Source organism: Hyaena hyaena, unplaced genomic scaffold (assembly GCF_003009895.1).
Source record: "Hyaena hyaena isolate Hyena2069 unplaced genomic scaffold, ASM300989v1 scaffold_1172, whole genome shotgun sequence".
Classification (NCBI taxonomy): domain Eukaryota; kingdom Metazoa; phylum Chordata; class Mammalia; order Carnivora; family Hyaenidae; genus Hyaena; species Hyaena hyaena.
In genome coordinates this window covers 18,579-29,095 of record NW_024081807.1, presented here as the reverse complement: position 1 = coordinate 29,095, position 10,517 = coordinate 18,579, and the positions used below count along the sequence as shown (strand labels likewise).

The window sequence follows — 10,517 nt, the reverse complement described above, 5'->3', positions numbered from 1 at the left end:
TTTTGAGAAATAACAACAGATAAATGCAATATTCTTCATTGAAATGGATGTGGGGGGACTATGTTGGGCTGTTTCAAGTTTCCCAATGTTTCCTTCTGCTGACACACACTGAGATATATTTAAAGACATAAATCGTGTATTTACGACGGATGATATGATGGAGGTACACTGTTGATAACACACATTTCTTCAAATTATTCAGATGCCATGATGTTTTAAAACCAGTTAGAGCCTTTTGTGGGATCCGCTGTCAGCATTCAGGTTGCCAGGCATGGCTCTTTATCCTTTGTTGTTCCAATCAATTTTCCACTACAACCAGCAATTTTTAAAAAGTTGTCAAAATAATTGTTCCTTGGTACTATCTACCAGAAGCATTTATGCTCTCATACACAAATTAATATAAGCCACTGGGGACGCCTTTTTTAGCTGGAGTGTCATCACGTGAATGGTATTGTGGAGAGCCATGAAGCAAAGTGAGCATTGCACGTGGTTAGCCCAAGAACAAAAATCCCATCACGGATAATACAAATAAAATCGAACCTGTTAGAGATTACAAACAAGAGGCAGTGCGTATTTTCTCACAGTCAATCCAATTACTTTATTGTCCCAGGATTTTAAAAAATTCCATCTCCTTTTAAATGTCTTCTTGTAGTCATTTGGTAGCAGCATATTTATGTATTTATGTTCACTTTTATCCAACACAGTCTGCAAATATGCCCTTCACTCGACCCAGTCTATTAATTTTGAAATGCCTAGAGCCAAAACTGACAGCAGAAGAAAATCTTTCTGGGTTGTAGCTCCAAACTGCTGGAAAAAGCTACCTGTTTCAGTAAAAATGCACAGCCACATGACTTCTTATTCAGGAAACGCTAAACTTTCTGCAGAAAGTAAAAAAAAAAAAAGTTTTAGAAGAAAACGAAACTCATTTCTCATTTTTTTTCATTGCGGAGTCTGTATATGCTTTCCTTGTCCTCTGTTTATGTGTATACACCAATTATGCTAATATACATGTTGGCCCTAGATTTCTTCCTTATGTTAGACATTTTGCAATTTAGTGTCCTAATATATATTTGCTGATAAACTTCCACTGCCTCCAGATATACCAGAATTTCCCCTGGGGACTGCGGCCTTTACTCTCAAGAACTGAAGGGAAATGCGAGTGGCTATCGCATTTCATGATTAACATTAAAGCCCACAAGGTCTATAAAGACGTTTTCCTAATTCTAGTCGTAATATTTAGCTCCTGTCTTTCACTTTCATCTGGGTCCTGTAGAATACTCCCAAAACCAAGTCATGACCCCTGCAACATTTGCTACAAGTCTGATCTTCCACATTTTACACCACTAGAGAAATAAAACCTCTATGGGTCTCATCCAAATGAAGTGTCTTCAAAACAAGGGCAAACCTATCACTAAACTCAGCAGGTGTCTGTGCATCTGGTGTTATTTGCTTCGTATTTTCCCAAGGTATCAGCTCCTTCTTCTACCTCTCTACCGTTGCAGTTTATTCTTTTGGATCTTGAAGATATTTCAGTCTTCAGGAGCCTGTATTAAAAGAAATATCCATAAGCCTTTGGCATCTAACACAGACTTTCATTTTTTAAATTTTGTTTTATATTTTATTTATTTTATTTTATTTTATTTTATTTTATTTTATTTTATTTTAATGTTTATTCATTTATGAGAGAGAGAGACAGAGACAGAGACAGAGCAAGAGCCAAGGAGGGGCAGAGAGAGTGGGAGACACAGAATTTGAAGTAGGCTCCAGGCTCTGAGCTAGCTGTCAGCACAGAGCCCGACACAGGGCTCGAACCCACGAACCATGAGATCATGACCTGAGCCAAAGTCAGACGCTTAACTGACTGAGCCACCCAGGAGCCCCAACATGAAACTTTTATAATAATTCCCCATATTCTAGACATAGAGCTAAATAGTGTCCATAAGTTAGCTGGAAATAATAGTCAAACAAAATAGTTGTCTTGAATTTGAAGAGGATGAACGAAGCTACAGGAGGGGGAGAAAAGGAGGTACAAAGGTATTAGAAACAATTTTACTTAGCACCACACAGTTTTTAGTAGTTTCCCTACCTCCTGCTTTGGCTTTTTCAAATCCAAATTCCCTACAGGCTCCCCAAGTCTGCCCTTCTCTGTCCAGTTCACTCGACAAATCCTTGCTGTTGGCATGGCACTCCCACAGTGGGCTTTGAGAGGCAGTCACAACTTACTGTGTAACATAAACTTCAGTGGTCCCAGTGCTATGGGGAAGGCTGAAAGGTGCATCTCTTAGAGATTCCTTCTTTAAAGACCACCACATCTTGCTGAAAGAGACCCTGTTTAAATGTATTTAGGAGACTTTCCTCAAGTTACCTGATGCCAGAGCTCTGGCATCAAAAAACAACCAAGAAACACAATTTGGGAGAGCTGGCTCTTCTGGTGAAAGGGCACATGCACAACATGGTGGTCACAGCCCATCCTCCCCACTAGCCTGATCTTCCACACCCATCTGCTTTGCTCTCTGTTTTCGGCAACACTGAATTGCCGTCCTCTGGTCCTACCAGTGCTTGATTTCACTGCCAATGTTCTTCCAAGCTGCATTTTCGACCTGGAATGTTCTGTTCCCATTCCCTGTGCCCACCTCTTCTAACTCAAAGCTTAACTCACCTGGCTTAGATGCTCTTCAGTTCTTCCTGAGAAGCTTCTGAGTAAGACTCTGTGTTTGAATACTGGCCCTGCCATTTACTAGCTGTGTGACCTTAGGCAGGTCACTTCACATCTTTGCCCCTCAGTAACTTCATATACAAAATGGGGGTGAAAAACAATACCTACTTCTTGGGATTGTCTGGAAGACTGAATTATTCATACATATGAAGAGCTTAGACCAGTGCTCTGCACACAGTAAGCAATCAAAGAGTGTTGTGAACACTGTGATTTTCCTATACATGACGCTATCATACACACCGTATTGCCATCACCACATTGTGTTATCTATTTGTGCATTTCTGTTCACCATCGAATTACATGCAGCCTGAACACTGAGGCTGTAGTTTGCTCATTTTTCTTCTATGCCTAGTGTCTAGCACACAGTAGGCTTTCAATAAATACAAAATGATGAATTTAATAAAATTGTTCAAAGTTACTCTTAATGAAATATATTAAATCTATAGTCCACGTAAATATTCCATAATGTTAGAAAATCTCAGCTATTAAATCTATGGCATGCTGTTTGTAATTTGCATATAGCAAAACTAATATCATAGGACAGGTTTGGTCCACCAGTGTCTCGTTTAGAATGTTAACTACAAATATGAGGAAGCTGATGTTGTCCTCACAAATTGCTGGAGGAGAGAAAAAAATGTATGAGGCAATCTCTCTAGTCTCTTTCATCTAAAAAAGTCTGGGGTCCTATGATTGATGAGGTAGGCACAGAACAGATTAGAAAACCGAACAGTCAAGAGTCATTTTGTAGATGTCCTTCTACTTTGTGGTAAGACAATGGCAGCGATTATTGTCTCTTATTTAGTTCCTTCTTTAATTGGGACTAGTAGGTTGTAGAAGAAAAAGGGAAAATAATAAAATACTTATTTTCAAGGCTTTGTAGTTCTCTAGGCTTCAACTATTTCTTGTACTTAAAAAAAAGTATTGTATTAAATTATTTTTCAGGTGGTCCTTAATTTGGTGGAGATTTTTCAGCTTTACTGAGGCATAACTGATAAAATTGTATATATTTAAGGTATAAAATATGACAATTTACACAAATATTTTGTGATATGATTACCACAGTCAGGTTAATTAACATATCCATCAACTCACACAGGTAACTTTTTTGTTTCTTTGTTCATTTTTGGTGAGAACCCTTAAAGTCTACTGTCTTAGCAAATTTCAAATACGTAACACTTTATTATTAGTTATAGTCACCATGGTGCACACTAGGTCCCCACAGCTTATTTTGTTATAACTGAATTTCTGTACCCTTTGCCCAGCATCTCCCAAAACCCAGAGTAATCATTATTCTATTCTGTTTCTATGAATTTGATTATTTTTTATTTTTTTAATGTTTTTTTATTTGTTTCTGAGAGAGAGAGAGACCGTGTGAGCAGGGGAGGGTCAGAGAGAGGGAGACACAGAATCTGAAACAGGCTCCAGGCTCTGAGCCAGCTGTCAGCACAGAGCCCGATGCGAGGCTCGAACCCACGAGCCCCTGAGATCATGACCTGAGCCAAAGTTGGACACTTAACCGACTGAGCCACCCAGGTGCCCCAGAATTTGACTTTCTTAAAGATTCCATGTCTGAGTGAGATATAATATCTGTCTTTCTTTATCTGAGTATTTTCACTTGGCTTAATATCTTCAAGACTCATCCATGTTATAGCAAATGGCAGGATTTCCCTCATCTCCAGAGCTGAATAACACACACACACACACACACACACACACACACACATTCTTTATCCATTCAAACATCAATGGACAATTCAGTTGTCCTTTATCTTGGCTATTGTAAATAATGCTGTGATGAACATGGGGATGTAGATTATCTTTGAGATACTGATTTTGCTTCCTTTGGATATTTAGCCAGAAGTGGAATGCTGTATCATACGATAGGTCTATTTTGTATTTTGGGTGGGGGCATTCCATACTGTTTTCCATATTGGCTGTTGCAGTTTACGTTCCCACCAACAGTGTGTACAAAGATTCCATTTTCTATAATATTTTGCCAACACTTGTTATCTGTTGTCTTCTATGAAAGCCATTTTAGTAATTTCTCATTATGGTGTTGTCTTGCATTTCCCTGACAACTTCCTATACCTATTGGTCATGTGTATATCTTTTTTTGTACAAGTTAATGTCTATTCAGGATTTTGGACCATTTTTATTCTAAAATTTTTAAGGTTTATTTGTTTTTCAGAGAGAGACAGAGCATGAGTGGGGTAGGGGAAGAGAGAGAGGCAGACACAGAATCTGAAGCAGGCTCCAGGCTCTGAGCTGTCAGCAAATAGCCTGACGCAAGGCTTGAACCTGCAAACTGAGAGATCATGACCTGAGCCAAAGATGGATGCTTAACTGACTGAGCCACCTAGGCGTCCCCGGACTATTTTTAAATTGTGTTGTTTGTCTTCTTGCCATTGGGATATACAAGTTTCTTATATATTTTGTATATTAAACCTTTATCATATGTATGGTTTGCAAATATTTTCTACTATTCCATATATTGCCTTTTCACAGTGTTGATTGCTTCCTTTGCTGTACAGAAGTTTTTGTAGTTTGGTGAAGCCCTATTTTTTTTTGTTGTTGTTTTGTTTCTACTTTGTTGTCTATGCTTATGGTGTCACAGCACACACACAAAAAAATCATTGCAAGATCAATGCTACGGATATTTTGCCCTGTTTTCTTCTAGAAGTTTTAAGGTTTCAGTTCTTTATTTTTTAAAGTGTATTTATTTATTTTGAGAGAGAGAGAGTGAGTGCATGAGCTGGGGGGGGGGGACGGGGGGGCGGGGCAGAGAGAGAAGGAGAAAAATAAACCCAAGCAGGCTCTTCACTGTCGGAAAAGTGCCTGATGTGGGGCTCTGTCTCACAACCATCATCTCATGATCTGAGATAAAACCAAGAGTCAGATGCTTAACAGACTGAGCCACTCAGGCGCCCCTACATATAAGTCTTTAATTCATTGTAAGTTAATTTTTGTAAATGGTGTAAGATAGGGGTCCATTTTCATTCTTTTGCATGTGTATATATGTAATGGTTTATGTCTAGCCTCTCTATTATATTCCATTGGTCTGTGTCTTTTTATGCCACTATCATACTATTTTCATTATCATAGCTTGGGAGTTATAGTTTAAAATCAGAATGTATGATACCATCAGCTTTGTTCTGCTTTCCGAAGATGCTTTGGCTTTTAGGATTGTTTCATGAATTTTGGGGTTGCTTTTCCATTTCTTTGAGAAAATATAATGGAATTTGGATAGAGATTGCTTTGAAGCTGTAGATTACTTTGGGCAATATGGACATGTTAGCAAAATTAATTCTTCCCGTTCACAAACATGAGATATCTTTCCATTTATTTGTGTCTTCCTCAATTTCTTTCATCAGTGTGCTGTAGTTTACAGTGTACAGGTCTTTGATCTCCTTACTTAAATTTATACCTATGTATTTTATTCTTTGTGATGTTATGGTAAAGGGGATTGTTTTTGTAGTTTTTCTTTGTGGTAGGTTGTTGCAAGCATATAGAAACACAGCTGATTTTAGTACATTGATTTTGTAACCTGCAAAATTGTCTGCATTTGTTGATTAGTTCCAATAGTGTTTTAGTGAAGTTTTCAGGTTTTTTTTACATGTAAGAGCATGTCATCTGTAAAAAAAAAAAGAGACTATTTTACTTCTTGTTTTATAATTTGGATGCCTTATTTTTGTCTTGACTAACTGCTCTAGATAAGACTTGTAGTACTATGTTGAGTAAAAGTGGTGATATTGGCCATCCTTGTCTTGTTCCTGGTCTAACTGTTGAGTATGACGTTACCTGTAGAATTGTCATATATGTTCTATATTAGGTTGAGGTACATTTTTGTACATCTAGTTTGTTGAGAGATTTTATCATGAAAGGTAAATGATTTCTTAAATTTGTTAATCTCAGAAAATAAGTTTGGAAGTGTTCCCTTTTCTTTCTTTCTTTTTTGTTTTGGAAGAGTCTGAGAAGGATTGGCATTAATTCTTTAAATAATGGTAGAATTTACCAGTAAAGCCATTAACATGCTGGGTTTTTCTTTGTTAAGAGATTTTGATTATCGAGTCAATCTCCTTGCTCATTAGAGGTCTGTTCAGATTTTCTATTTCTTCATGATTCAGTCTTGGTAGGTTGTACCTTTCTAGGAATGTATCCATTTCTTCCAGGTTATCCAATTTCTTGGTGTATGGCCGATCATAGTAATGTCTTGTAGTTCTCTTCTGTAGTATCAGTCACAATGTCTTCTCTCTCATTTCTGATTTTACTTATTTGAGTCTTCTGTCTTTTTTTGTTAGTATAGCTAACAGTTAATCAATTCTGTTTATCTATCAAAAAAAACAATTGTCAGGGTTTGTGTCTTTTCTATTGTTTTTCTGGCCTCTTTTTGATTTATTTCCAATCGCATCTGTGTTATTTCCTTCCTTCTGCTAACTTTACATTTAGCTTGGTTTTCTTTTTCTAGTCCCTTGAGGTGAAAAGCCTGGTTGTTTATTTGATATCTTTCTGTAGTCTTAATGTAGGCATTTATCACTATGAACTTTCTCTTATTTTCATGGAGTAGGCCACTAGCGTATCATTTAGTGTGCTAAAGTCATATACTACATTCTAAAAGGTGAATGACCTAAAAGAGTCCATGTTGACTTTCCAAATATCCCTAACCCTATATATAAAGAAGTGAAGTCCAGTTGTTTTTGAAACTACCTTCCTATGTCATAGCACAATACCCATGGTAAGGGGCCAATAATATTTAATATGTTATTTTTTAAATAAAGATTAAAATCAAATAAGGAGAGTGGATTTTTTAAGTAACAAATGAAAGCTATATAGATTGATATGCCATGGTTTGGATTAATTTAATTTAAAATAACTTCAGTGTATGTTTCTGAAACCAGTTCCCAGAAATTATATTTATATATAAAATTATAATTATAATCTTTATGATTATAATTATATATAAAATTATAATTATAATCTTTATGATTATAATTATATATATGCTTTTATTTTATTTATTTAAATGTTTATTCACTTTTTGAGAGAGACAGACAGAGAGCAAGTGGGGAGAGGGATTGAGAGAGAGGGAGACACAGAATCTGAAGCAGGCTTCGGGCTTTGTGCTGTCAGCCCAGAGTCTGATGCAGGGTTCAGACCCAGGAACTATGAGATCATGACCTGGGCATAAATATATGCATCAATGTTGCAGTATGAATTAATATCAAAATAGCAAAACTGACTAAAGCAATGTTTTCATTGCTTAACAAGCATTAATTAATATAATACTAATACCCATACTATTGTTGCCCCCATTTTAAAGATAAGAAAATGGAGGTATAAACTGTTTAAATGATAAGAAGATGGGCTGTAAACTCAGACTGTCTTATTCCAGAACCTGTGTTCTCTTCTTTACATTGCACTCTGCCTTAGAATGACACTTTGGTCAGAGCTTTTTTTTGGATTTTTGTGGATTTATAACCTGAATGATAGCACATCATCCCCAAAGATGTATATTCAATGGGAATTACTTCTGTTTCTTGTTATCTGCCGATCCATCATCACTCGATTCTTCTACTTCCACTTCCTTCCTTCAGTAGATTGTTTTCAAACTTTGAATAACATTGTTCTTCATGTAAAAAGAAAATTGCCCAGGTGGCTCCATCGGTTGAGCATCTAACTCTTGATTTTGGCTCAAGTCATGATCTCATGGTTTATAAGGTCAAGCCCAGCATCAGTGCAGAGCCTTGGGATGCTCTCTCTGTCTCTCTCTGCCTATTGCCCAGCTCACATGCTCTCTCTCTCTCTCTCTCTCTCAAAAGAAATAGGTTAACTTAAAAACTTAAAAAAAAAAAAAAGAAAATCACTTTAATTTCTTTTCTTTAAGAAGCCTAACTTGGTAAATCAATCCATGAATACTTTTATTTTCTCTCAAAACACAAAGTGTCAAAGACATACTTTCTTACAACTTTAACAAGACCCAGTTCTCATAAGTGAAGGTTTCCCCAAGGCTGACTTAAAGAAGCATGAGAAACACCTGTTTTTGTGTGCTTCTACCATACTTGGAAATTACTTCCTAGAAAACTCATACTATATATACATTTTCTCTATTGTCATTAAGATCCAACGTTGTACTTTCTATGTCAAGTCTGTTTTCTGTCGTGTCTATTATACTTTTGTTTTATTTTAGATTTAATTTCTCCAAACTTCAATATTAGAATATTCAAGTAAACAAACATATGTATTACCATACTTAAATATTATTTCATTTCCAATAACCTACAAATAACTTATGAATACCATAGAACGGTACATATTTAAACTAGGATTCATTCCCAGAGACAGAAATTTGATATGGATGTGTATTTGTGCATGTACTAATATGCTAAAGAATGAGTTTTAAAACAGCATATTTTAAATTTGCCTCATTCACAGTAACACTGGGAAGCATATATTCAATAAATAATAACCTCATTGGACTAAGAAGCTTTCAAAAAGGAAAGAGTGTAAAAGAACCCACCACATCTCAGAAGAAAGTAACTCTCTCTGTTCTAAATAAGCACAAATAATTAAATTTGACTCATAAAAGCCACTGTGGCTATCTCAGTCATGGCATTTCAGGTCCTGACATTGTGATCACAAGCCCTGGATTGTATTTCCATTCACCTGGAAAATAAATACAATCTAGGACAAGAAGGTAATAGGACTATTTTGGTATTAGCTTAAAAAGTGGTAGGGGTGTCTGTGTGGCTCAGTCAGTTAAGCATCTGTTTCTTAACTTTGGCTTTGTTAATGATCTCATGGTGGGTTGGTTGAGAGATCCAGCCCCCTGTCGGGTTCTGTGCTGACAGTGCGGAGCCTGCATGGGAATCTCTCTCTCTCTCTCTCTCTGCCCCTCCCCTGCTTCTGCTTTTTCTCTCTCCAAATAAATAAATGAATAAATAAACAAAAAGTTAAACAATTTAAAAAGTTTAAAAAATCTTGATTCCTTTTTGTTAAATTCGTAAGTAATTTTTATTGATAAATAAAACAGTAAGTCTTAAAATCTTCAAATTTATTTTAAATAGCCTGCTTTGTCTAAATTACTTCACTCATATGTCAGCCTTAATCCATTTGGCCATAATATAAATGCATTTTAAATCTACGATAAATTCTATCTGATACAATAAATATCATAAGTCTATTTCCTATGGTACCTGTGGAGTTATGTGTCCCTCTTCCTGAAGCCGGATGAGCTATTTTTTAGGCAAAATAGATGCACAATCATTTGTTTTCTCATTGTCTTACTTGATGCACATTTGAATTAGAAAAGTTTATTTCCTGTTGTTCTTAAGCTTCACCTTCAGGTAACCTCCTAAGGCAGGGAGCCACAGGACCTGACATGATACCCTACCATGATCTTCTGTTACATCTGTTAGAGATGTCAAGACTTGAAAGCCGGGGATCCTGATGCAACATGACGGGGCGACACAGAAGGTCGAGGCTGTGTGAAAAAGCGAGTCTAGATGAAGGGGTGGAGTGATATGAGGGGCGAGACTATGCCAACGGGTGAAATAAGAGAGAGGCGGGGCTGCTTGAAGGGGCAGGATGATGTGAAGGGGCCAGGTGATGCAATAAAGACTGAGTACTGTCAGCTTTTGTCTGGATGTCTGCCTATCTCCAATGCCCGGTAACATTGTAAAGTCTTCATACTCCTACCTCTTCTGTTCCTGACGTTGTCACCTTGCTCCTAAAAGGTCTGCTCTTCCATTATTAACCAGTGATGTCAACTGCTTGGTATCAGAACACTAGAACTTTGGTACCCTGC

The 10,517-nt window shown here is 36.8% G+C and overlaps 1 long non-coding RNA gene across 1 annotated transcript; it reads right to left on the bottom strand.

The window, feature by feature from the left end:
• Positions 1-593: 593 nt before the first annotated feature.
• Positions 594-10,215, bottom strand: LOC120224463. Its single transcript, XR_005526573.1, has 3 exons — positions 9,907-10,215; positions 1,487-1,544; positions 594-878 (listed from the first exon to the last, which is right to left on the bottom strand). It is a non-coding gene; the product is annotated as an uncharacterized LOC120224463 (long non-coding RNA).
• Between the last annotated feature and the right edge of the window lie 302 nt (positions 10,216-10,517).